The following is a 27,113-nucleotide window of genomic DNA, read 5'->3' as shown; positions in this document are numbered from 1 at the left end:
GGAGGCAGCCCCTCTTCAGTCCAATGCTCTAAGACCTATTCCAGAGGCAAGGCAAGTAACCCAGGCTCAGCTGTCCCGTCTGCTGCTCCAGCCTTGCTGAGGTGGACTTCCCTCCAAGGAGCATTGTTCATAGAAGTATCATTAACAAGACATTCCTGTGTGACCTGAAGATTGCCATGTTCTAAATGATGCCATACCCACTCCACATCCAGCTCAGCAGAGGTTTCAGGATTTATATTGCACTGTATTTTCAATAGCCAAAATAGAAGTCAAGACTTCGGTTTCCTAAGCTGCTAAAATGATGTGGTGGTTAAACCAATTGTGTGCCAGGCGCAGTGGTTCACGCCTGTAGTTCCAGCGCTTTGGGAGGCTGAGGCAGGAGGATCACTTGAGCCCAGTAATTTGAGGTTACGGTGAGCTACGATGGCGCCACTGCACTCCGACCTGAGGGACAAAGCGAGGCTCCACCTCTAATAAAACAAAAATAGAATTGTGTAGCCAACATTTTTGGTGGGCCTGAAAGAATGAGCCTGTGCACTCAGTGCGTACCTGTTGAAGGAATGACCGCAGGGACGACTGAGGACGCTGACACTCACTAGGGCATCCAAGCGCTAACTCGACTCTCACCTACCCTCTCGGTGCAGTGCTATCCTGTTGGAGAAGAGGCCCCTGGGTGGCGGTGCGAAGTAACTCGCCCAAGGTCACCACACGGCCAGCCACTAGCCGGGCGGGGGTCGCCAGAGGTGAGGGCCACGTCAGTCGGTCTTGGGGGCCCGACCGGTGGCTCCTCCACCAGCCCCACGCGGCCTCGGAGTGGGCTACTGGCAGCCCCGGGATTCGAACCCAAGTCCTCGTCCTCGCCCTCGCGCCCTCTCAGGCCTCAGTTTACCCATCTACAAGACGCGTACCCGAGAGCTGGCCCGGGCGCCAGCGGGGCCCCCGGACCGGGGTCTGCAGGCCGGCGGGGTGGGGGGGGGCCAGGTCCCTGCGCGCCCTCCCTCCTCCAGCGCGCCGCCCCGCCCCCCGCGCGAGCCCAACGGCCGAGGCGCGCGCCACCTCGCGGCGGGAGGCGCGGGGGAGGGGCCGGGGAGTCCCCGCCCCGCCCCCGCCTCAGCAGCCGTCGCCAGCTCGGTGGAGCCCCCGGCCGCCCGCCCGCCGCTCTCCGGAGCCGCCCGCCAGCCCGCCCCCTTCCCGCGTCCCCGCTCCCTCCCTGCGTCCCCGCTCCCTCCCTGCGTAGCGGAAACATGGCGGCGGGAAGGGAGTGAGCCGCCCCGCGCCCCCGCCGCGCCCTCAGGTAAGCGCCTCGCGGCCGCCTCCGCCCGCCTAAGAGCTTGCGCCCTGAGGGGCCGCCTGGGGCCAGAGGGCGGTGGCGGGACCTGCGCGGCCGCTGCGTCCGCCCCGCCGGGCCGGGTTAGCCTGTCCGTCTGTCTGGCCGGCCTGCCAGTCTGTGGTCCGCGCGGGGCCGGGCCCTCTCTCGGCCGTGTCAGCCGGGTCCCGAGCCCGGAGGCCGGTTCTGCATCTGCGGTCGGGCGGGCGGGGCCCACGGTCCGGTCGCGGCCCTGACGCGGCTGGGACGGCCCGGGGCCCCGGCACGGGAAACCCAAGGCCGGGGGCCCTTTGGAGGGTCGGCGTCAGGGTGGTCAGTGTGGGTCGCCGTGTCCTGGCCGGCGGGTCCGGGTGGGCCGGGGCAGGCTGGCTGGGGGCCGAGGGCCGGGCGGCGGCGCGACCCCGTCTGCGCTGGTCAGTCGGACACCTCCGGCGCCAGAGGTGGGAATGCCTGTGCTTCTGGCCGGCCGGGTCGCGTTCGGAGCAGGCAGGGACAGAGGTCGGCGGGGCGGCGTGGCCCCCACCGGGAGCAGGGGCGCAGCAGCGTCCTGGGGGCTGGGCCCCGGCCGGCCGACTCAGGTGTGCCGCCTGCCCAGGTGCCTCGCCGGAAACGGGCAGGGAGAGCGGCCCCGCACCGAAGTAAGAGCCAGCGGCCCAGGGGGCCAGACACGTGGGCACAGCTGTGGGCCAGCCCCGAGAGCATCGAAAGGGGTTTCCAGCCGATGAGTGAACTCCGGAGTATCTCCTGACTGGAAGGGAATTTAAAAGTCATCTAGGGACTCTTTCTCCCATCCCCTGCCAAAGTATCTTTGAAAATCTCCAAATCCCCGCTGATAATTTGACGAGCCCGTTTGGAACCTCTTCCACTGTTCCGAAGCGAATGTCTTTAAAGGAAACCCATTCTGTTCCTGGACAGATGTGCTTATAAGTTGAAAGAAACAGCTGGCTCCCATCCCTTCCTAGTTCTTTTCCCTTATGGGCAGCTGTTAAGGTATCTGAAGATAGTAACCATGTCCCCTGAGTCTTCACTTCCACTTCCTTCAGTTGTTTCTCATCTGCTGTGGTTCTCTTAAACTGTCCTCTGGATGAGCTTTAGTTTCCCCCATATCACCTTAAAGGAGAGTTTCTTAAAAGTGAGCATGGAGGCAAAACCTAGTAAGTTTCTCTGCGAAACAGCCCCAAGGATTGACCTGCTTAAATCAAAAGTACTCTAGATTCCCTTCCTCATTTCTGTACTGTATTTTGAACTTAAAAAAAAAAAAAGAAAACATTTAGTAGTGTTTGTTCAAACAAACTAAAAGACATCTTATTTTGTGGAAATTTGGGGATTTCCTTCCTTTTAAAAAATGTCTATAAACACTGTATCGAATGTGCTAATTAATGTACATCAAAATGTTTTATTAAAGTGTAATGTGCCATGCAAATAGAAGAGCTCTTTTTTTTTTTTTTATTTAAACTCTGAGAAGGATTGAGACCCAGTTTAGTGCCAAACTGCAATTTTAATATTTGGTTGCAGAAGGAAATGCTTTATTACATTGAACTCTTTGCTCTATTTCTAACTGCCAGCAGAAGGCCCAAAGTTACTATGAAAAAGAACACTTTTTGTTGCTTACTTACCAACCTCCCAAACTCTTGCCTAAGCAACTCTGCAGGTTAGTAATGTTTTAAGCCCAGTAGAGATGAGATGGCCTTGTAGATAAAATGCCAAGCTCTTACATCTGGGATCCTGTTTAAGTACTAAGCAAAGTTTCACTGTTTTTACAACTTATACAAGCACATACCAGCAGTCAAAATTGGTTATTTTTGTTCTTATGCCTTCATTTTTTAGATTGGTCAGTAGTTTTGAACTTTGTAGCACATATGTCAAGTTTTGATTTTTGTGCAAATGCTGTTCCCTTTTATGTAAGTTGGGTAAACATTTGCATAGCACTATTCTCAGTGAAACTGTACAGATCCAGAGGAAAGGCCCTGATTCCTTCCTTGCAAAGGACTTGGAGTGAAAGGTAGAGGATACTTCACTGTGAGAAAGAATTGATGTGAATATCTCACTGAAAATTAAAAGACTTAGGCCTGGATGCAGGGGTTCGTGCCTGTAATTCCAGCACTTTGGAAAGGTGAGGCAGGTAACTGAGGCCAGGAGTTCTGGACCAGCCTGGGCAACATAGCAAGACCCTGTCTCTACAAAAAATAAAAATGAAAATATAGCTGGGCATGATGGTGCATGCCTGTAGTCTCAGCTACTCAGGAGGCTGAGGCAGGAGGACCGCTTGAGTCAAGGAGTTTGAGGCTTCAGTGAGCTATGATCACACCGTAGCAAGTGACCAAATGAGACCCCCATCTTTTAAAAAAGAAAATTTAAACTTGGTATGTTCTAATCTTCACTGTACACTTATGTACCTACTATGGGTCAAGCACTATGCTATGTACTGTGCTTAGCACAAAGATTTCCAATCTCGTGGAGCTGGTAAATGGATTATCTCAGAATAAAAGATGAGAACTACACATAGGTGAGATATGGGAGTAAAGGTTGTGAGTAAAGGTTACCCAAGGGTGAGTGCACTTAGACTAGCCTAGGAGTTAAAGGAAGGCTTTGGTAAGAGATGATATCTGACCCAAATCTTAAATGATAGGTAGGAGTAAGCTAGGCAAACATGAGCAGAAAGTGTCCTTCAAACAGAGAAAACAGCTTGAGCAAAGGCATCAATGTGAGAAAAGGAATAGCTTGCATAGAGAACCACAAACAGTTTGGGACTGCTAGGAATATAACAGTAGAGATATAAGTGGTAAGTTATAAGGCTGGAAATACGGGCAGAGGCCATGTCATGGTGGACCTTGTATGCGTAAGTATCCTGAAATCAATTCAGTAGGTACTGTGTTTTTTTTTTTTTTTTTAATTTTTATTTAATTACAGAAAAGTGTCTATCAGACATGGTTGAAGTAACATTTTAAAAATGCGGTCGTAGGGATGAAGAGAAAGAAATGAATCTGAGAAAATGTATAAGGTTTTAATGATTGATTGTATGTGCAGGTGAGAGGGTGAGGAGTCCTGTGTGATGCTCAGGTTTTTGCCTTGGATGATTAATGATATGTTGGTAATTTTAACTGAGACAGGAAACAATTAATGATGAGTTCATTTCTGGACTTGAAGATTTTGCAATTTCTTGAGTTAGATCAACGAGCAAATATAGTGGAAGTAAGCTGAGAAAAAAAGAGATGTGGTCAGAAAGTGGAATATCGGAGTTGTCTGATATGGGATTGTTCTAGGTGACAGCGAGGTCTCTGTTTATGGGTAGCTAAAATACAGCAGAGGTGAAGGTCAGTAAAGCTGAGTATGACAAGGAATTGCGAGGCTAGTGTATTGAATGAGTCATCTGTGTGGCGAGTGAAGTGATTGAGGATGATGGGATGTGGGGAAGAGAGAAAGATGTGACCCAGGTGCAGTAAAGATAGGGGATTAATCAGGAGAGTGGTAGATGACAGATGAGGAGGTGGGGTAGAGAGTGATATAGCCAGATGGTGCAAACCTCGAAGGAGAAGGGGTTTTTAAACACAGAGTGAGAAGGTAATAGTTTTTTTTTTTACTTTTCCTTCCTGGAAGCAGAGTTCTGATCTCTTTATCTTTATTTAGTACTCATATTAATCATTCTGTTTGCTCCGAAGAATCTGTTCTTAGTCTTGGAAAGTGGGAGGGCACATACCTCATATTGAATCCTTTCTGCTAATACTTAATGACAAAGGGCAGTGGAGGTTTTTTCCTCTGATGATCATTAGTGGGTGGGTAGGGATCAATCAGATAAAGCAGTGAGGAGATATACCCATGGTTTTCTAGACAGAATATAGTGGAAAGAGCCTAGGCTTTGGAGTTAGAAACACCAAAATTCAGATCTAGACTCTGTCATTTATGAACTTTATGACTGTAAACAAATTATTTAGCCTCTGTGAGCTCAGTGTCCTTATCTGTGAAAAAATTGTACTTCATAGGATATCACAAATATTACATGAAAAAATATATACATACATACCATACACATAAAATCACAAGAAAAGCAATTAGTGATTCATAGATACAAAGTAAATGTTAGTTCCTTTCTTCCTTCCTTTAAGGGGCTTATGCTCTGCTAGCTGAAATAAACCTTTTACATGCTTACCAAAATTATAAAATAGAACATAGTGAGTACTCTAAGGGAGGTAGTAGCAAAGTGATAAAGCAATTCAGAGGAGGGAGCTGTCATTTCTAAACATTTGGAAACAAGGTTGGGCTTCATTTTCAAAATGAATTTTACTTGGGCCATGAACCAATTTCAATAGAGTAAATAATTTAGGTAGAGATATAAAATAGGGAAAGCATAGGGTATGGTATCGTTGTTAAAAATTAACAGCTACCATAGGTTTGAGTATTGTATTTGTATAAGTTAATAGTAGGAAATATGGCTAGAGAGATAGGCTGGGGCCTTGGTATTAAAGATCCAAAACTGTGATGCAGTTTGGAGTTGATTCCGGATACATTAGGGAGCCACACATTGGATGTGCTCTTTCCCTACCTCAGTTTACTATCTGTAAAATATTTAGGCATCAATTCAGGAACTTCAAATTTTTGTTTGCAATAAGCCAAATAAGAAATCCCACACTTGAAAATAAGTTCCTGTGTAGACCAATTTTAGGTTAAAAAAATCTAAGATTTGTTTTGTAGTTGTAGGTTAATCTTTGCAATAATCTTATTTGATTGATAGGCTTAGTGAGGTTAAGAAACATACAAGATCTCACTGGTAGAAAGTGACCAAAGAAGCTCTAATTTCAAATTCTGTCTTTTTCATTCCACCATACTGATTAAGATTTGAAAGGAAACCTGAGTTCCTCAGGGTCACTAAAAATTAACTGCAGAACCCCGGCAGATCACTTTTACTTTGTCGTTTATAAAATGAAGGAAGATGTAGCTGTAAGGTTTAACTAAGATAAAGTGCAAAGTACTTTACATAATGTTGGTCACATATCAGGCCCTCAAATATTGGGTCTTTCTCTCCCCATCTGTGAATGAGGGAATTTAACCACAGCATTGCAAGGCTTTAGTGTTAACTCTCTAGCCACCAGTAAACTGCTAGAACTAGTTACATTTGGCCCTCTGTATCCATGGGTTCTGCATCTGTGTATTCAACCAACTATGGATTGAAAATATGGAAAAAAAGGAATGGTTGCATCTGTACTGAACATGTACAGACTTTTTTCTTGTCATTATTCCCTAAACAATAGTATAACAACTATTTACATAGCACTTGTATTGTGTTAGGTTTTATAAATAATCTAGAGATGTTAAAATGTATAGGAGGATGTGTGTAGATCATATGCAAATATGATTTTATGTAGGGACCTGATCATCCCTGGAAATTGGTATCCAAAGGACTGGGGGGCCCGGAAACCTTTTGATAACCTTATAGCCAGATAAACCCAGCAAGACTTATCACCTGTTATCTTTATCCCAGAATCAAACAGTCTGTCTTCCGTACTGTTATTCTTGTTCTGACCTGGCTTCCTTTTACTCTCTTACAGCCCTGCTTTTTTGCTCCTTCCATTTGTTCTCTCAAACTCCTGTTTCCCTGTTTCCTACATTGTTAACCATTTTATTGGATGTCTCTTTGTGTGTCCTGGCCTTAAGTGGAAGCCAGGCTCTCTCCTGAGTCATGGAGAACATACTACTTCCTCTGTAGTCCTTTTAAATGAATGCGACTTATTCTCCTGCACCCCTCCCATCCCAAAGAAGAGAGGTGAGGGTAACTGTGTTTTTTTTACCCACTGCTATATCTGGACCATTACTTCTCCATCTTCTTAAAACCCCTGTGCTCTTTGGCTATACACGCCCTTGGTTTCTCATATATTCTTATGTAATATCTCTTAAGATGAAAATGCACATAAACTACAATCTAGCAATTCCACTCTTAGGTATATACCCTTTGGAAACTCTCCAATGTATGCATAAAGGGATGTTCAAAAATATTCATGCAACATTGCTACAAGCAAAAATTTGAACTAATCTAAATGCCTGTCAATAAAAGAATGAAAATATTGTGGTATATTTACTTAATAGAATTCCATACAATAGTGAAATGAGTGAACTAGATCTATATAGAAACATGAGCAAATCTCACAAATAAGGGGTTGAATGAAAAAGGCGAGTTGCAGAACACATTTATATAAAGCTTAACATGCATGTATTATTTAGGGAGGCATACTTATGTAATAAAGAACTACATGGTAATTATAAATACCAAATTAAGGATAATAGGTGTCTCCAAAGGGTAAGTTGGGGAGAAAAGACCAGGAATAATGCAAAGAAGGGCACACAGGGAGCTTAAATTGAATTAGTAAATGTTTTTCAACTGAGTTGTGGATATGTGGGTATCTATTAATTATTCGTTATGCCTTTTTATATATCTGAACTTTCATTATATGTGTTTTTTGTTTGTTTGTTTTTTGGGATGGAGTCTCACTCTGTCTCGCAGGGTGGAGTGCAGTGGCGCGATCTCGGCTCACCGCAACCTCCAACTCCTGGATTCAAGCAATTCTGCCCCAGCCTCCTGAGAAGCTGGGATTACAGGCATGCGCCACCACACTTGGCTAATTTTTGTATTTTTAGTAGAGACGGGGTTTCACCATGTTGGTCAGGCTGGTTTCAAACTCCTGACCATGTGGTCTGCCTTGGCCTCCCAAATATATGTATATTTTTAAAGAATAGATAGCATTCCACTCTTGTTATGAGCATAATACAGGGAGGGGAGGGGATAGCAGAAGTATAAAGAAATACTAATATTAGGGTGAATCATAAAATTTTTTTTTACTCACCACTAATATTAGAGTGAATCATAAAATTTCTGTTTTTGTAAGTCTAAAGTGATTTTATATAGGCAGATTCAAGTGGCCTATTCAATCTAATGTAACTAATGTTCTGGTTGAAATATATTCAAAATGCACTGAGCGTGGTAACTCACACCTGTAATTCTAGCACTTTGGGAAGCCAGGGTGGTCAAATCTCTTGAGCCCAGGAGATTGAGACCAGCCTGGGCAACTTGGTGAAATCCTGTATCTGCAAAAAATACAAAAATAATCTTGGCATGGTGGAAACATATTCAAAGTACTATGGGAACACTAGGGCAGGAACAACTGATGGCCAAGGCAGAAGGAGGGAAGTGACATTTGGAAAGGTTCCAGAGAGAGAGAATGACATTTGAACTGAATGTTTTTTATTTTTTAAGTTTTTGTGAGAGACAGAGTTTTGCCGGGTGCGATGCTCACGCCTGTAGTCCCAGCACTTTGGGAGGCTGAGGCGGACAGATCATGAGGTCAGGAGATCGAAACCATACTGGTTAACACGGTGAAACTCCATCTCTACTAAAAATACAAAAAATTAGCCAGGCGTGGTGGCAGGCGCTTGTAGTCCCAGCTACTCGGGAGGCTGAGGCAGGAGAATGGTGTGAACCCGGAAGGCGGAGCTTGCAGTGAGCCGAGATCATGCCACTGCCCTCCAGCCTGGGCGACAGAGCGAGACTGCATCTCAAAAAAAAAAAAAAGGAAAAAAAGAAACTTTGCTCCGTTGCCCAGGCTGGAGTGCAGTATTGTGATCATAGTTCAAGTAATCTCCTGTAGCTCAACCTTCCAAGTAGCTAGGATTGCAGGTGTGTGCTCATGCCCAGATAATTTTTTAAAACTTTTCAAAATTGGGAACGATTGTATGTGGAATTATTTAAAAGAGCAGAAAGAAAAAAAATAGGGGTCTTGCTATGTTGTCAGGCTGTTCTCAAACTCCTAGCCTGAAGTAATCCTCCCACCTCGGCCTTCCAAAGTGCTGGAAATTGCAGGCGTAAGCCACCATGCCTGGTTTTAAACTGAATCTTAAAGATTGAGAAGGAATTCACCAGATAGAGGGTGAGGAGATGAAAGAAACCCTTCCAGACAGGAAGAGGTAAAGACCCCTTTTTAGTGGGTGGAATCTGCCAGGTGGAATATGTGGAGGTTAAAGAAACACTAGAGGAAGAGACTAAGGAACAATAATAACAACACATACCTTTATAGTACTTACTAAACAAGCACCAAGTTAAGTAACCTGTGAAAGATCACAGGGATAGCAAGTGGTAGAGCCAGGATTTGAACTCTGGCAGTCTGAGTCTGCAGTCTGTGCTGTTGTCCAGTAAGCTATATTCTGAATCACATTACCATAAGCATAATCAGGAGAAAGTGATGTTTTGGATGCCAAGAGAACAACAGTAAGTTTCAAAAAGATAGGAATAGTCAGCAGTGTGAAAGGCCCTAAAGACATGAAATGGGAATCCTAAAAAGAGAAGATCATTGGATATATAAAAAAAATAATAATTTTGCTCTAATTTACAGTAAGGAATACCAGGATGATAGAGATATGGATATCTCAGAATAATAGCGATTCAGTCTGTCAGTTTTGTGGGCCAGTGATTATAATTTCTTTTAATTATGAAGAAGATATAATCAGGGACTGTTAAAAATAGATCATCTCCATATTTAAGTACTTGATATATTAACATGATAGAAAGACTTGATCTTCTGCTATCTATAGTCATCGTTACTCTTAGGTAACTATGATTGATAGGAACAATTTTGTTTATTCTTCTATACTTTCTGGTTTTTATAAAGAAAAAACTTAGCCTGCTAGTTTAGTGGATTTTTCAGAATGGGATGATATTCTAAAGAACAGTAGTAGTTCAATCCCAAATATTTCATAGACAAGAAGGTGAAAGAGACCTCATAAGCTGCATGGTATGTGGAAAGAGTTATATGGCTTGGTGATTAAGAGTCCTGATTCAAGTCCCAGTTTGCCACTCACTGGCTCTGTGGTTTGGGCAAGGAGTTGCAGTGAATGATTTCTAAGATCTCTTCTAACTGTCAAGTTCTGTAACTGTTAAGTCATTTATTCAGTAAAGAAACTGAGGCCTAAAGAAGGGACTTGTTTGTCCAGGGCCAAAAACCGGAATCTGGTTCTCTTGACTCTTGGTCCTGGATATCTGATGGAAGAATCATCAAACATTGGAGGAGCTGCCATGTATTAGACATGTACTAGGTGCTTGAAAAAACAAAAGGCATGTGAAATTGTTTCAGAATTCATTTGTCCAATTTGTGAAAGTAACAATCAGCATCTTCTGTGTTTGTTTATACATATGTTGCCTTATTCCAAAATGTATTTAAAGCAGACCTACTCTATATAATGTACTGTACTAAGAAAGGAAATAACCCTTTTTTAGTATCTGTCAGATATGTTGAAATATATAGACATGTTATTTTTACCCACCTGCATATAGGTATTATCACCTCTATTTTATACATAAAGAAATTGAGACTTAGAGATAGCTGGCCAAGATTATGCAGTTTATAAGTGATAGGACTTGGTTTCAAGCCCAGACCAGCCTGACTTCAACCACAGTCTTCTTTTCATTTTACCATGTATGTGTCCCACAGCAGTGTTATATAATTCTGAGACTTTATGAGTACAGGAGGCAAGGTTTACCTGCAGGAATTGACACATATATTTTTAGTCTGAATATATCTTCTATCTCACCAAACAATGTAGGCAAACAAAAGATCCCTGGATAGAAGAATGAAATGGTTTAGCAAATCAGAGTCATAATTATTTTTTAATTTGAGCATATATATGACTAGATTCCTTGTTAGGATCAGTGCTCATATTTTAATAAATTGTAACATTTCTGTACCCCTTCAACCTTTGGTTTGCATCCACTTTCTACTTTTCAGCCTTTACCAGCTATATACTAAGGATAAAAAGGTGCACTTTGGGAGGCCGAGGCGGGCAGATCACGAGGTTAGGAGATGGAGACCATCCTGGCTAACACGGTGAAACCCCGTCTCTATAAAAAAAAAAAAAAAAAAAAATTAGCCGGACGTGGTGGTGGGTGCCTGTAGTCCCAGCTACTCGGGAGGCTGAGTCAGGAGAATGGCGTGAACCTGGGAGGCAGAGCTTGCAGTGAGCCGAGATCGCACCACTGCACTCCAGCCTGGGTGACAGAGCAAGACTCCGTCTCAAAAAAAAAAAAAAAAAAAAAAGATATGGTTTCTTCCCTCAGTGGGTTTTACTATTTAGGTGACAGGTGTAATAACTTTACCTAAGCTCTCTTCCTCCCCAAAAGCCATAACCTGAGTCTGATCATGAGAAAACATCAGATAATCCCAACTGAGGTACATTTTATAAAATTTCTTTTTTTTTTTTTTGAGACAGAGTCTCGCACTATCACCCTGGCTGGTGTGCAGTGTGTGTGACCTCAGCTCGCTGTAACCTCCACCTCCTGGTTCAAGTGATTCTCCTGCCTCAGCCTCCCGAGTAGCTAGGATTACAGGTGCCCACCACCACGCCCGGCTAATTTTTTGTATTTTTAGTGGAGACCGGGTTTCACTATATTGGCTGGGCTGTTCTTGAGCTCCTGACCTCATGATCCACCTGCCTCTGCTTCCCAAAGTGCTGGGATTACAGGCGTGAGCCACCGCGCCCAGCCTATAAAATTTCTAATACTCTACAAAACTGTTAAAGTCATCAATCAAACAAGGAAAGTCTGAGAAAGTGTCAGCCAAGAAGAGGCTAAGAAGACATAGTGACTAAATATAATGTAGCATAGTATACTGGATGGGGGTCCTGTCACAGAAAAGTAATCTTAAGTAAACATTAAGGAAGTCTGAATAAAGTGTGGACTTTAGTTAATAAGGTATCAGTATTGGTTCATTAATTGTAACTGTCTTAATTTTATTTAATAATTGTCTTAATTTAATACTTAATTTAGGAGAGCTAAATAATTAAACATGAGGCCAAAGTACATAAGAAAGTGGCAGTCTTTTATTGCAAATATGCACACACTCTCGGGCGAGGTTCTCCAGTCCTCAGGTATGGGGCCAGGGAAGTCGCGCTGGGGCTCTCGGGTGAGGTTCTCCGGTCCACAAGTAGGAGGGGCTGAAGAAGTCACGCCGGCTCCTGCCGGCAGCGGACTTTTATGCATTGATACTGGAAGGGGGAGAGCAGTGGGCGGGATAAGGGCGTGATAGGGGCGTCTCCATAGGCGTGGCAGGGTAAGTTTCCATCTCTTCGGATTGATGCCACCTGGCGCATGCTCGGTTGATCTGCATCTTCCTGGGCGTGGGCTGCATTTTCCCGTGTGCGGGAAAGTTGGTGAGGAAGAAACCGGAAGCAATGTGGATTGTGCCTTCTTGTTCACCTTCCTCCATCTTGTCCTTTCTCCCTCACCCAAACAGTAACAAATACACCATACTAATGTAAAATGTTAGTAATAGGGGAAATGGTACAGGGTTTGGGAACTATCTGCAGTTTTTCTCTAAGTCTAAAACTGTTCTCATAGAAAAAGTTTATTTTTAAAAAGTTGTAATAAAATTAGAGTAAGTTTAGATGTTATTTCTTTGAGATTTAATTGAAACCCATGTCTTCATAAAATGATGTGCGTAATTTAGTTGACTCATTTGATGTGACTGACAAACTGCAGTCTGTTGATAGATGCATTTGCCAGAATGTATACTAGGTGGATGTCATATGAACTTTTTCTGCCTCAGTCTCTTATGTATATAGTGTCAAAAACATGCCAAGTCCTAGTAATAGTGAATCGCAGCACAAAATAGACCACAGTTTGATCAGCTGTCTCATAGCACATTATAAAGATGGCCAACCTCTCAACATGGTATATAGAATTCTGTACTGTTCTGTTCTCAACTTTGATCCAGTCAATTCTGTGTTTTAGGGACTATCATTTGTGCCACTCCCACAAACCAATTTCTAATCATATGATGTTCTTTAATTTGCAAGCAATAATAATCTACTCTGGTTAACTTTGTCTGTAGCAGAGTCCTAAACCTTGTTGAATATCAGAATCACCTGGAGATATTTTTAAAATTAAAAGTATCATGTGCCTATACACCATGGAATACTATGCAGCCATAAAAAAGGATGAGTTTGTGTCCTTTGTAGGGACATGGATGCAGCTGGAAACCATCACTCTCAGCAAACTATCACAAGAACAGAACACCAAACACCACATGTTCTCACTCATAGGTGGGAATTGAACAATGAGATCACTTGGACACAGGAAGGGGAACATCACACACACCAGGGCCTATTGTGGGGAGGGAGGAGGGGGGAGGGATAGCATTAGGAGATATACCTAATGTAAATGACGAGTTGATGGGTGCAGCACACCAACATGGCACATGTATGCATATGTAACAAATCTGCACGTTGTGCACATGTACTCTAGAACTTAAAGTATAATTTAAAAAAAATAAAAGAGATAGGGTACAAGAAATCTTCAAGTGTGAAAATCCTGATAGAATAAAAATAACTGTTACAACAACAACAACAAAAAAGGGTATTATTTGGAGTGGAATATTTTATTCTATTATTCTATACTAACTTATGCCAATAAACTGTCTACATTTATCAAAATAACTGAAAAAAAAAAGTACCATGTGCCAAAAAAATTATATTGAATTGGGATCTCTAAGGGGATAGAACATAGGAATTAATATTTTCTAAAAGCTCTTTAAGTAATTCTGATACTTACTCGTTGTTGCCAGTTTCAGTGAACAGCCCCCTAATTCATCTATTTGTTCAGGCCTAAAAACTGGGAATCGTTTCTTTAATTTTTTTTTTTTTTTTTTTTTTAAGAAATAGGGTCTTGCTTTGTTGCTCAGGCTGGAGTGCAGTGACGCGATCATAGCTCACTGCTGCCTTGAACTCCCGGGCTCAGGGGATCCTCTTCCCTCATCTTTCTGAGTAGGTAAGACTACAGGCGTGTGCTGTGGAACCCAGCTAATTTTTAAATTTTTGTTTTATAGGGATAGGGTCTTGCCATCTTGCCTAAGCTACTCTTGAACTCCTGGGCTCCAGTGATCCTCCTGCCTCAGCCTCCTGAAGTGCTGGGATGGTGCCTGGCTGGGAATCATTTGTTAAATTATCTTTTCTCCATTTTTAGTTCATTGCTGATACCCCTTAGGACTATATGCTAAATAGCTAATGAATCTTTCCACCCCTCCCCATCACCACTTCCTTTATTCTAGTCTAGGCCACCATAGTTCTTCTTTTGGACCATTATATCAACCCCCTAAATGGCTTTCGTTTGTTTACTTTTGTACCCTATCCTCCACCAATATGGTCACTACAGATCATATTATCTCTGCCTAAAATCCTTCAGTAGCTTTCCATTGCTTTGGATATACAAATGATATTTTTCCTTGTGGTCTACATGATATGGAGACTACCTTCTTAGCCTCACATAGTGCCACCATCCCCTAGCTAAGTTCTAGTTACATTGACCCCCATCTCATTTCCTGAAGATATGAAGCTCTTTCCTGTCTCTCAGACTTGGCACATACTGTTACATCTGCCTGGGAGAGTCTTCCCCTGACTTTTGATTATTATTATTATTTTTTTTTTTGAGAAGGAGTCTCGCTCTGTCGCCCAGGCTGGAGTGCAGTGGCGCGATCTCGGCTCACTGCAAGCACCGCCTCCCAGGTTCACGCCATTCTCCTGCCTCAGCCTCCTGAGTAGCTGGGACTACACAGGCGCCCGCCACCAAGCCCGGCTAATTTTTTGTATTTTTAGTAGAGACGGGGTTTCACCGTGTTAGCCAGGATGGTCTGGATCTCCTGACCTTGTGATTCGCCCGTCTCGGCCTCCCAAAGTGCTGGGATTACAGGCTTGAGCCACCGCGCCCGGCCTTGATTCATTCTTAAACATTACCTCCTCATAGAGACCATACTGACTGCCCTTCCACAGTCACTCTGTTTATTCTATTATAACACTTAATCACAATATGTAATTATTTATTTGCTTACTTGTTAAATTCCATGAGGGCATGAGGGCAGGGGTCTTGCCAATCTTACTCTTTTTTTTTTTTAATTATACTTTAAGTTCTAGGGTACATGTGCACAACTTGCAGGTTTGTTCCATTTGTATACATGTGCCATGTTGGTTTGCTGCACCCATTAACTCGTCACTTATATTAGGTATTTCTTCTAATGCTATCCCTCCCCCACCCCCTGACCCTCTGATAGGCCCTGGTGTGTGATGTTCTCCTCCCTGTGTCCAGGTGTTCTCATTGTTCAATTCCCACCTATGAGTGAGAACATGCGGTGTTTGGTTTTCTGTCCTTGTGATAGTTTGCTGAGAATGATGGTTTCTAGCTTCATCCATGTCCCTACAAAGGTCATGAACTCATCCTTTTTCATGGCTACATAGTGTTCCATAGTGTATATGTACGACATTTTCTTAATCTAGTCTGTCATTGATGGACATTTGGGTTGGTTCCAAGTCTTTGCTATTGTGAATAGTGTCGCATTGCCAATCTTATTCTTACATCTGACTCCTATCACAGTGCATGGCATATAATGGCATTCATTAAAAAGTTAAATGAATGAATGAATCTTTTTTTTTTTTTTTTTTTTTGGTAGAGGGTTGGAGTTTTGCCTAGGGTGGAGTGCCACCTGCCACCATGCCTGGCTGTTTTTTTGTATTTTTAGTAGAGACAGGGTTTTGCCATGTTGGCCAGGCTTATCTCAAACTTCTGACCTCAAGTGATCTGCCCACCTCGGCCTCCCAAAATGCTGGAATTACAGGCATGAGCCACCGTGCCTGGCCATGTTTTTGTATTTGATACTTACTATTGAGTATACTGAGCTTCTATAGGACTTTCAATTATGGTATTCTGTTTTAACCCCAGCTATTCTGATGGCATCTGACGTATTTCAATTCAGTTCTGACACCAACCATCCAGAGTTAGAGTCAGACTCCACAAGTTTATGAGAGCGTGGCCTCCAACAAGACTTGCCCCATTTCAGATGCTGGTCTCAAAGTCAGATCCCCAGGCTACCCATACTTCTGACCAGCTGGCTACAAATTTGAGGAGTGCCCACAATCCTGTTCAGGTTTGACAATTGACTGGAACAACTCACAGAACTCATGAAAGTGCTGTTCTTATTATTACAGGCTTATTATAAAAGATAACAAATTAGGGACAGCCAAATGAAGAGACACTTAGGGTGAGGCCTGGGAGAATCTCAGTTGCAGAACTTCTGTGCCCTCCTTCCATGGAATTGGGGCACATCACCCTTCTAGCATATCAGTGTGTTCACAGATTAGGAAGCAGTATTGAGCTTCAGTGTCAAGAGTTTTTATTAGGGTTTCATATGTAGGCATAATTGATAACTCAGTGTTCAGGCCCCCTCCCTTCCCCAGAGGTTGGGCTTGTTCAAAGCCCCAGCCCTCTAATCATATGGTTTGTTCTTCTGGTAACTAGCCCACATATTGAACCATCTGACTAACAGAAACTAAGGTGTGATCCCAGGGTCTTACGAATAATAAAGCTATTTATATCACTTGGAAAATTCCAGGGGTTTTAGAAGCTCTGTGCCAGGAACCTGGTACAAAGACTAGACAAATTATATAACACATGGTACATAAGAGAAAGTTTAGTGTAATGGTTAACAGTGGTTTAGTAGAAAGTTATTTCTTTTCCTCATGGGGTTGTGGTGAGGTTTAAATGCAGTCACCAGTGTAAAGCACTTAATACCATGCCTGGTATGTACTAAGGCTCAAATAGATATTAGCTGGTATTAAGAGGTGTTTTAGTTTCCTAGGTTGCTGTAACAAAGTACCACAAATTGGTTGGCTAGAAAAACAGAAATTTATTCTCTCAGTCTGGAGGCTAGAAGTCTAAAATTAAGGTGTTAACTAGGCCATGCTCCCTCAGAGACTCTGGGTAGAATCTTTTCTGGCCTTTGCCTAGCTCAGTCCTTGGTGTTCCTGGGCTTGCAGTTGTATTACTCCAGTCTCTGACTCTGATGTCACATTGTGTTCTCCCTATGTATCTCTGTTTTCATATGGTCTTTAACTCTTAAGGACACCAGTCACACTGGATCATGGCTTACCCTAATGACCTCATCTTAACTTGTTTATATCTGCAAAGACCCTATTTCCAAGTAAGGGCAATTCACAGGTACCAGAGGCACACAATTTTAGGGACACAATTTAACACAGTTCACAATTTTGGCCCCCTAAAATTTTTGTTCTTCTCATGTGCAAAATATATCCATCCCATTTCAACATCTCCAAAAGCCTCAACTCCTTCCAGCATCAACTCTAAGTCCAAAATCCCATCTAAATGTAATCAACTCAAAAAGTTCCAAATTTCATCTTTTATATAATCTAAATCAGATATGAGTGAGCCTCTGGGTATAGTCCCTCCTGATCAAAATTTCTTCCCATCTGCTATGAAGCCTAGAAAACAAGTTGCTATTTGCTTCCAAGATACAATGGTAAGATAGGCATAGGAAAGACATTGCCATTATGAAAGGGAGAAAATGGAAAGAATAAGGGAGTCACTGGTCTAAAGCAAGTTCATAACCCAGCAGGGAAAACTGCATTAGATTTCAGAGCCCAAGAATAATTCTGGCTTGATTCTCTGTCCTCTGGACTGCTGGGGCGGCCCTACCGCTTTAGCCTGAGAACGTCTCATTGGCCCAGACCTCTGCATCTGTGGCTTTGCCCTCGGAGCCAGTCTTCCTGTATGTCATTCCATCTCTGTCCATTTCAGTCATGGCTGGTAGTACTTTTGCTGGTATGAAATTCTCAAAAACCTCGTCAGTCTCCTGTGCAATGCAGGTCCAATCCATCTAACAAGAATGTTCTCCACATGTCTTTGCTACGTAACTGTATCTCTCTATTCCTGGCTTTTGCAGAGATGATTGACTGGGTTTGTGAATCACATGCAAATGATTGTCCAGCTGTACCCTTGCCTTGGCCTTGTTTCCAGAGCACACTATCTGGATAGGCAGATAATTTTCTTTCTTTTTTTTTTTTTTTCTGAGATGGAGTTTTGCTCTGTCGCCCAGGCTGGAGTGCAGTGGCACGATCTTGGCTCACTGCAAACTCCACTTCCCAGGTTCACACCATTCTCCTGCCTCAGCCTCCCACGTGGCTGGGACTACAGGCACCCATCACCATGCCCGGCTAATTTGTATTTTTAGTAGAGTTGGGGTTTCACTGTGTTAGCCAGGATGGTCTGGATCTCCTGACCTCGTGATCTGCCCACCTCGGCCTCCCAAAGTGCTGGGATTACAGGCGTGAGCCACCGGGCCCGGCCAGCAGATAATTTTCTTAATTACCAAGTGCTGTTCCTTTTTTGCTTAATATTAATAGTTCATTCCTCAATTTATTTCTTTCCTCTCACACTTTATAAGCACCAAGGAGAACCCAGAACATACTTCCACACTTTGGTTAAAAATCTCCTCAGCCAAATATCCAAGTCTATCACTTATAAGTTCTACTTTTCACCTAGCGGCTCAACATAATTCAGACAAGTTTGCTGCTGCTATGTAACAAGGTGTCCAATAACATGTTGATCATTTCCTTTGAAGGCTCTACGAGAAGCATCTTTAGTGCTCATATTTCTTCCAACTATCTGTTCAAGCAAATTTAGACTTTTTCTGTCAAGCATCTCAAAATTCTTTCAGCCCCTACCCATTACCCCATTCCAAAGCGACTTATTTAAGTATTTGTTAGAGTAGTACACCATTCTTGGTACCAAAATCCGTATTAGTTTCCTGGCAGCTGCTAGAAGGTAGAAGAGACGGGGAAGGATCTTCAGAGAGAGCATGACTCTACTAACACTTTGATTTTGGACTTCTGGCCTCCACAACTATGAGAGAATAAATTTCTGTTGTTTAAAGATAGTCAGTTTAGAGTACTTTGTTATAGCAGCCCTGGGAAACTAAAATAGAGATGTTTCCTAGAGGTACTATAGTCATCAGTGCAAAGCAGTGAGTACAAAGTATCTTCCTCCATCCTCAGGTTTTCCTGCCATTTGTCTTTCTCTCCTTAGAACATATTTGTGTCTAGTTGTACTATAAAGTTTACTTTTGCTATGTTAACAGCTTATGATTTGGCTTTATCTCAAGAGATCAGTCTTAAGTAGGGATGCTCTGGTGCCAAGAAGCCTTCAGCCTTCCAACCTTTGCAGGGGTGGGGGCTTTACTTTTACAGACTTCTTCTGCCAGAATGCCTAATTGTGGCTCTTGGTTTCCTCCTCATGCAAAATCTTGTAATGCCTGCCTTCATCATGGTGAGGGTAGAAGAGTCCTGGTGGTACTTCAGTTAGATAGGCAGCTGACCCATAATTGATTAATCATGTAATGAATCCTTGACTGTAACTTTTAACAGATAGCTATGTTTTTCAGTTGAGTTATTTTTCAAAAACACAACTTTTGCCTACCTTAATGAGGAGTTATACTTTTTTGGATTTCCTTTAGTGCTGATCACAGTGTTTGCAGATCTCTTAGAAGATGCTCCATAAAAATTGTTTTGCATTGTAGAAGGCTTATCCATGGCACTGCTAGTGAGAGACTAGCTCTAGTGATGAATAAGAGATGTTAGTTGCCAGGGCTGTCATTTCAATTTGTCTTGGTTTTACTGAGCTCATTAACAAATTGCCACACTGGTAATATGAAAGTAATGAACCTTCTGGAGACCCAGCTGGGGCACAGAATGCTAACAGGGACCTTCAGGGCAACTGCCATTGTTGTACACAATGCAGTTAAAGGGTTTTAGGCTTTTTTCCCCTTTGAAACATTTATATTTTGTAATATCCAGATCCTATGTTAACATTTGTATACTTTCTGAGTATATTAAATTGAGCTCAGCAAACATGGATCTGATGCCTGCTACTGTCAGGCAGTGTATTGGATCCCAGGGTTGTAAACATGAATGAGACATCCCTTAGGGCTTCACTATCAAATAGAGAGAAAAAGTGTGTAAACAAATAATTTTAATATGGTATTTAAATGCCATAAGTGTGGGTCAGATATAAATGTAGCATACAAGAGGAAATGATCGTCTAGAGAAAGGAGCAGGAAGGCTGAGGAAGGGGATTCATTGATTTCTGAGTTAAAATTTGAAGAATGGGTTATAGGTTGATAAGTTTGGTGCATAGTAGGAAAAGGGGCCTTATTGCAGATAAGTGGAGGGACTGCAAATCATTTGGCATAACTTAGGGAAATAAGATAAAGAGAAGATGGTCAGCCCTAGCTCCTGAAAAATTAAAATAAAATAAAATAAAATAAAATAAAATGAATAAAGACAAGAAGTAGATGAGGATGGAGACATAGTAAGGGGCCAAATCTTAAAGGATTTAGGTTTTGAAGTGTTATATATACTGTGCCAAGGGTTCTGGTGGATTTTATCTTGTAAGGTACATGGATCCATTGAAAGATTTTAGGCAGAGAAGCCACATGATCAAATTTTTATTTCAGAAGAGTTACTCTGGTTGTCTTTTATAGGATGGAATGGAAGTAGAGAGAGACCAATTAGAAAGCTATTTACTAATTCTCTGTAAGGAACAGCATAGTAGACTGCAAAAAGCATGACTTAGGTTGTTTCAAATCCCAATTCAGCCACCTACAAACTGTAACACTTAACTGTCTCTGAAGCTTCTTCATTAATGAAATGGGAATAATAGTAATGTCTCATTGGATATTATGAAAAATCACAAAAAATAACATACACATGGAGTTGTTCCAAAGAGCTGAGTATAAATGCTAGCTGTTATATTTCAAATTCTGTTTTTCTTGAGTTTTAGGTAACTTATAACCAAGTTTAGCATTTTGAAGAAGCACTTTCATTTTCCTTCTACCATTCTGTTGCAATGAAATAGAAATCAAGACGTTTTCAAACACTTTATATTTACATTAAGATCCATATTTCAGGATTTACCAAACACTCAAAAAATAATATAACCAAAGCTTTTTCCTTTGGACACCCTGTCAGACCCTCATTTGGAGAATCAGGGTTGGTGTCTTTTTTTTTGAGTCAGGGTATAATGGGAAAAGATTGGAGCCCTGTTTCAACAAATGAGCTATTTAGCTGAGAAGTAGCATCAGAGTATGTTCTGCCTCCGTTCCTGCAAGTATTTAATAAGAATAATGTGAATAGTTGTCCTAGCCATTTTACATGTTTATTGCGAGGATCACATTCTTTAAGTAAATGTTTATTAAATAATTACTGTTCAAGGCCCTGTTTCAAAGAATGTAGAAATGAATCAGATCTAGATCCTAATTTCAAGTGAATTACTTGAAATGTAAAAGGTGTGTACAAATAACTAATTCAAGTAAGGCAATATATGAGTCAGATAATGTTGAAAATTATAAAGGACTTTGACACTTAAGTTATTTATATTTTGTATAATTATTATATATTGTTATATTTTTTAAAGTATATTTCATATTGCTCTCATTATTTAAAGCACCGCCCCAAGTAAAGCAGAGATAGAGTCACTTTCTTGGATATCTGTAGAAAATAAATAATAAATATTTTTAGATTTCAGGTAGATTTAAAAACCTGTATACAGATTTTTATCCCAGGCTTACCCAGGCTTAATATTCACTGATACTCCAGTAACTTGGTTAAGTTAGTCTCTGAGCCTCAGGTGTGTGCATGTATGTGTGCGTGCATGTACCCATGTGTGTAATTGAGTTAATACCATCTAGCTGATAGATTTATTGTGATGAGATGGTGATTATATGTAAAACAGTGCTAACAATACATGTTGGGTTTTTCTGTAGTCTCTTTGCTGTCACCTACTTACCTTTTCAGTGTTGCCCAGTATTGAGCTTTGAGACAGCAGCTTCATTGAAATAATTTAAAGGTTTTTTTTTCAAAAAAAAAAAAAAAAAAAGCTTAAGCAATTGTAGGGGAGGGAAATGTCTTTTCCTCACCTGTCCTAGGTTCATGGCTAAAGTCCCTATAACAAAAGACATATTAACAAGAGAAAAGCATAATCAGTGTTTTCTTAAGTTTTATGTGACACAGAAGACTTCGTAAAGAAATGAAAACCTGAAGAAACAGTTAAACTTGTATATTTTTATGCTAGATGTGATAATGAAGTAGATAATTGGGGAGCAGTAGAATTGGACAAAGCAAGTATGATCTAATGGTAATAAGTGGGGGGTAATTTAGACCTGTTTGTTTAGATTCTTCTTGGTCTCTCTGTGTCTTTGGCTCCTTTCCTCTGGGAATCTGTCACATGAGGGTCTTACGACTTGCTTCTGGGAGAGTTCAGAAAACCCATAAAACCTGGGAAGGTTTTATGTCCTGCTACAAAGGAGGAGATGGAGGAAGGTGAAGGTTATCTTCCTGCTTCTGTTGTTTTCTCACATTCCTTCAGCTTAAAATATTTGGGGATTACCATGTCCTGAAGCCCATCACAAACATAAAACAAAAGTGAAAGGATTTATGATGAAAAACATTATAGCCACAACCTAAATTTTACCGATACTTGTAAATATCGCATATCTATGTGTCTTCCCTTTACCCACCAGCTGTATACAGATTTCTCTATTGATTTCTTTGGGACTTTTCTGTAAAAGGTTTATAACTAATTTGGAGGCTGAGAATGCAAATGCATTTCAAATATTTGTAATTAAATTGTACTTTAACAACTTACATTGCTTTTTACCTCTGATGAATTTTATTTACCAAGTTATTTATTATTTGGATCTATCTATACTATTTGTGTTCCTACACTCTCATTTGTAGCATGAATTCATTTACTGGCATACAGATCATCCATTGCATTATCCAGAGAATACCTTTAGTTAATCTTTTTTAATGTCATATTTATAGTAGGTTCTTTATATTAGTCCTTGTCTTTTTCTCCTGTGAAACTATATATCTTTTTTTCCCCAGAGTCTCACTTTGTTGCCCAAGCTGGAATAAAGTATGTATTTTTAAAAATTAATTTTAAAAAATGCTGCATATTTTGTGCCTAGTGGCAAACACTGCAGCTAAAAAGCTCTGTTTACATAGAGTGGGTTGCCGGCATGGTCTTAAAATCTTAGGTATCTCAATATTTTCTATCATGACCATTTCTTGTTTCTGAGCTTGGGTTGGTTGGTTTGTTTTTCAGGAAAATGGGACTATTTAATATGACCAAGGATTAAATACAGTCTTTTGCCTATGTTGGGTTAGAGCCTCTCAGCTTTGATTGATGTTCTCCATTATATGTTACAGAAATTTTTGTTTCTGGTTCTTTGATGGCACTCTTTCCTATTTTCTGGTACTGCAAAGTATATACTCATATTTGTAAATCTTCTTTTGTCATCACAATGCATATCTTTTAAATGAGTTTTAATTAGATAGAACATGTCTTTTTATTACATGGATTTCCTCAAGCTGTAAGGACTTCAAAGATTCAGAAAAATCTTTAAAAAGCTAAATTTTTTATTCTTATTTTTCTGAGTCTGCTTCCTAGGGAATGAAAAGCTAAACTGTATTCATGATTGTGTCTCTCAACTCCTTCCATCCACTCATTAACTTTATGTAATGATCCTGTTGAATTTGAGCGTGACTTACAAATACTAAAGTGCCCAATTGTTTTGTTTCATTTTTATTTATTATTTTATTATACTTTTAAGTTCTAGGGTACATGTGCACAACAAGCAGATTTGTTACCTAGGTATACATGTGCCATGTTGGTTTGCTGCACCCATCAACTCATCATTTACATTAGGTATATCTCCTAATGCTATCCCTCCCCCATCCCCCACCCCGTGACAGGCCTTGGGGTGTGATGTTTCCCATCCTGTGTCCAAGTGTTCTCATTGTTCAGTTCCCACCTATGAGTGAGAACATGCGATGTTTCGTTCTCTGTCCTTGTGATAGTTTGCTCAGAATGATGGTTTCCAGCTGCATTCATGTCCCTGCAAAGGACATGAACTCATCCCTTTTTATGGCTGCATTGTATTCCATGGTGTATATGTGCCACGTTTTCTTTATCCAGTCTGTCATTAATGGACATTTGGGTTGGTTCCAAGTCTTTGCTATTGTGAATAGTGCTGCATTAAATATATGTGTGCATGTGTCTTTATAGTAGCACACATATATTTTATAATCCTTTGGGTATATACCCAGTAATGGGATCACTGGGTCAAATGGTATTTCTGCTTTTAGATCCTTGAGGAATCACCACACTGTCTTCCACAATGGTTGAACTAATTTACACTCCCAGCAACGGTGTAAAGGCGTTCCTGTTTCTCCACATCCTCTTCAGCATCTGTTGTTTCCTGACTTTTTAATTGCCATTCTAACTGGTGTGAGATGGTATCTCAGTGTGGTTTTGATTTGCATTTCTCCGATGACCAGTGATGATGAGCATTTTTCATGTGTCTGTGCTGTATAAATGTCTTCTTTTGAGAAGGGTCTGTTCATATCCTTTGCCCACTTTTTGATGGGGTTGTTTTTTTTTTTTTCTTGTAAATTTGTTTAAGTTCTTTGTAGATTCTGGATGTTAGCCCTTCGTCAGATGGATGGATTGCAGAAATTTTCTCCCATCTGTAGGTTGCCTGTTCACTCTGATGGTACTTTCTTTTGCTGTGGAGAAGCTCTTTAGTTTAAATAGATCCCATTTGTCTAGTTTGGCTTTTCTTGCCATTGCTTCTGGTGTTTTAGTCATGAAGTCTTTGACCGGGCACGGTAGCTCACACCTGTAGTCCCAGCACTTTGGGAGGCCGAGGCGGGCAGATCACGAGGTCAGGAGATTGAGACCATCCTGGCCAACATGGTGAAAGCCTGTCTCTATGAAAAACACAAAAATTAGCTGGGTGTGGTGGTGTGTGCCTGTAATCCCAGCTACTCAGGAGGCTGAGGCAGGAGAATCACTTGAGTCAGGGAGGCGGAAGTTGCAGTGAGTTGAGATTGTGCCGTTGCACTCCAGCCTGAGCGACAGAGCAAGACTCCATCTTTAAAAAAAAAAAGTAAGTCGTGAAGTCTTTGCCCATGCCTATATCCTGAATGATATTGCCTAGGTTTTCTTCTAGGGTTTTTATGGTTTTAGGTCTTAATTAATTTTTGTATAAGGTGTAAGGAAGGGATCCAGTTTCAGCTTTCTACATATGGCTAGCCAGTTTTCCCAGCACCATTTATTAAATAGGGAATCCTTTCCCTATTTCTTGTTTTTGTCAGATTTGCCAAAGAGCAGATGGTTGTAGACGTGTGGTATTATTTCTGAGGCTTCTGTTCTGTTCCATTGGTCTATATGTCTGTTTTGGTACCAGTACCATGCTGTTTTGGTTACTGTAGTCCTGTAGCATAGTTTGAAGTCAGGTAGTGTGATGCCTCTAGCTTTGTTCTTTTTGCTTAGGATTGTCTTGGCTATGCGGGCTCTTTTTTGGTTCCATACGAACTTTAAAGTTGTTTTTTCCAATTCTGTGAAGAAAGTCATTTGTAGCTTGATGGGGATGGCATTGAATCTATAAATTACCTTGGGCAGTATGGCCATTTTCACGATATTGATTCTTCTTATCCATAAGCATGGAATGTTCTTCCATTTGTTTGTGTCCTCTTTTATTTTGTTGAGCAGTGGTTTGTAGTTCTCCTTGAAGAGGTCCTTCACATCCCTTCTAAGTTGGATTCCTAGGTATTTTATTGTCTTTGTAGCAACTGTGAATGGGAGTTCACTCATGATTTGGGTCTCTGTTTATCTATTATTGGTGTATAGGAATGCTTGTGATTTTTGCACATTGATTTTATATCCTGAGACTTTGCTGAAGTTGCTTATCAGCTTAAGGAGATTTTGGGCTGAGATGATGGGATTTTCTAAATAGACAATCACGTCGTCTACAAACAGAGACAATTTGACTTCTTCTTTTCCTGATTGAATACCCTTTATTTCTTTCTCTTGTCTGATTGCCCTGGCCAGAACTTCCAACACTATGTTGAATAGGACTGGTAAGAGAGGGCATCCTTGTCTTGTGCCAGTTTTCAAAGGGAATGCTTCCAGTTTTGCCCATTCAGTATGATATTGGCTGTGGATTTGTCATAAATAGGTCTTATTATTTTGAGATATGTTCCATCAATACCGAATTTATTGAGAGTTTTTAGCATGAAGGGCTGTTGAATTTTGTCAAAGGCCTTTTCTGCATCTATTGAGATAATCATGTGGTTTTTGTCATTGGTTCTGTTTATGTGATTGGTTACATTTATTGATTTGCATATGTTGAACCAGCCTTGCATCCAAGGGATGAAGCTGACTTGATTGTGGTGGATAAGCTTTTTGATGTGCTGCTGGATTCGGTTTGTGAGTATCTTATAGAGGATCTTTGTATCGATGTTCATCAGGGATATTGGTCTAAAATTCTCTTTTTTTGTTGTGTCTCTGCCAGGCTTTGGTATCAGGATGATGCTGGCCTCATAAAATGAGTTAGGGAGGATTCCCTCTTTTTCTATTGCTTGGAATAGTTTCAGAAGGAGTGGTACCAGTTCCTCTTTGTACCTCTGGTAGAATTCAACTGTAAATCCATCTGGTCCTGGACTTTTTTTGGTTGGTAGCCTGTTAATTATTGCCTCAATTTCAGAGCCTGGTACTAGTCTATTTGGAGATTCAGCTTCTTCCTGGTTTAGTCTTGGGAGGGTGTATGTGTCCAGGAATTTATCCATTTCTTCTAGGTTTTCTAGTTTATTTGCATAGAGGTGTTTATAGTATTCTCTGGTGGTAGTTTATATTTCTGTAGGATCGGTGGTGATACCCCTTCATCATTTTTTATTGCATTTATTTGATTCTTCTCTCTACTAGTCTTGCTAGCGGTCTATCAATTTTGTTGATCTTTTCAAAAAACCAGTTCCTGGATTTATTGATTTTTTTGAAGGGTTTTTTGTGTTTCTCTCTCCTTCAGTTCTGCTCTGATCTTAGTTATTTCTTGCCTTCTGCTAGCTTTTGAAT

General features: G+C 41.2%; 1 protein-coding gene across 3 annotated transcripts in view; it reads left to right on the top strand.

Annotated features, from left to right (window-relative positions):
* Positions 1 to 1,197: 1,197 nt before the first annotated feature.
* The window catches only part of SCMH1 (Scm polycomb group protein homolog 1), a 218,081-nt gene continuing 192,165 nt past the window's right edge, over positions 1,198 to 27,113 (top strand). For all 3 annotated transcript variants that reach the window (XM_025397710.1, XM_025397694.1, XM_025397702.1), the window contains exon 1: positions 1,198 to 1,294. The gene's annotated coding sequence lies outside the window, so the exon portion shown is untranslated. The remainder of the gene's footprint in view (positions 1,295 to 27,113) is intronic.

This window comes from Theropithecus gelada, chromosome 1 (genome assembly GCF_003255815.1).
Source record: "Theropithecus gelada isolate Dixy chromosome 1, Tgel_1.0, whole genome shotgun sequence".
Lineage (NCBI taxonomy): Eukaryota > Metazoa > Chordata > Mammalia > Primates > Cercopithecidae > Theropithecus > Theropithecus gelada.
This window is presented reverse-complemented; position numbering and strand designations above follow the sequence as displayed.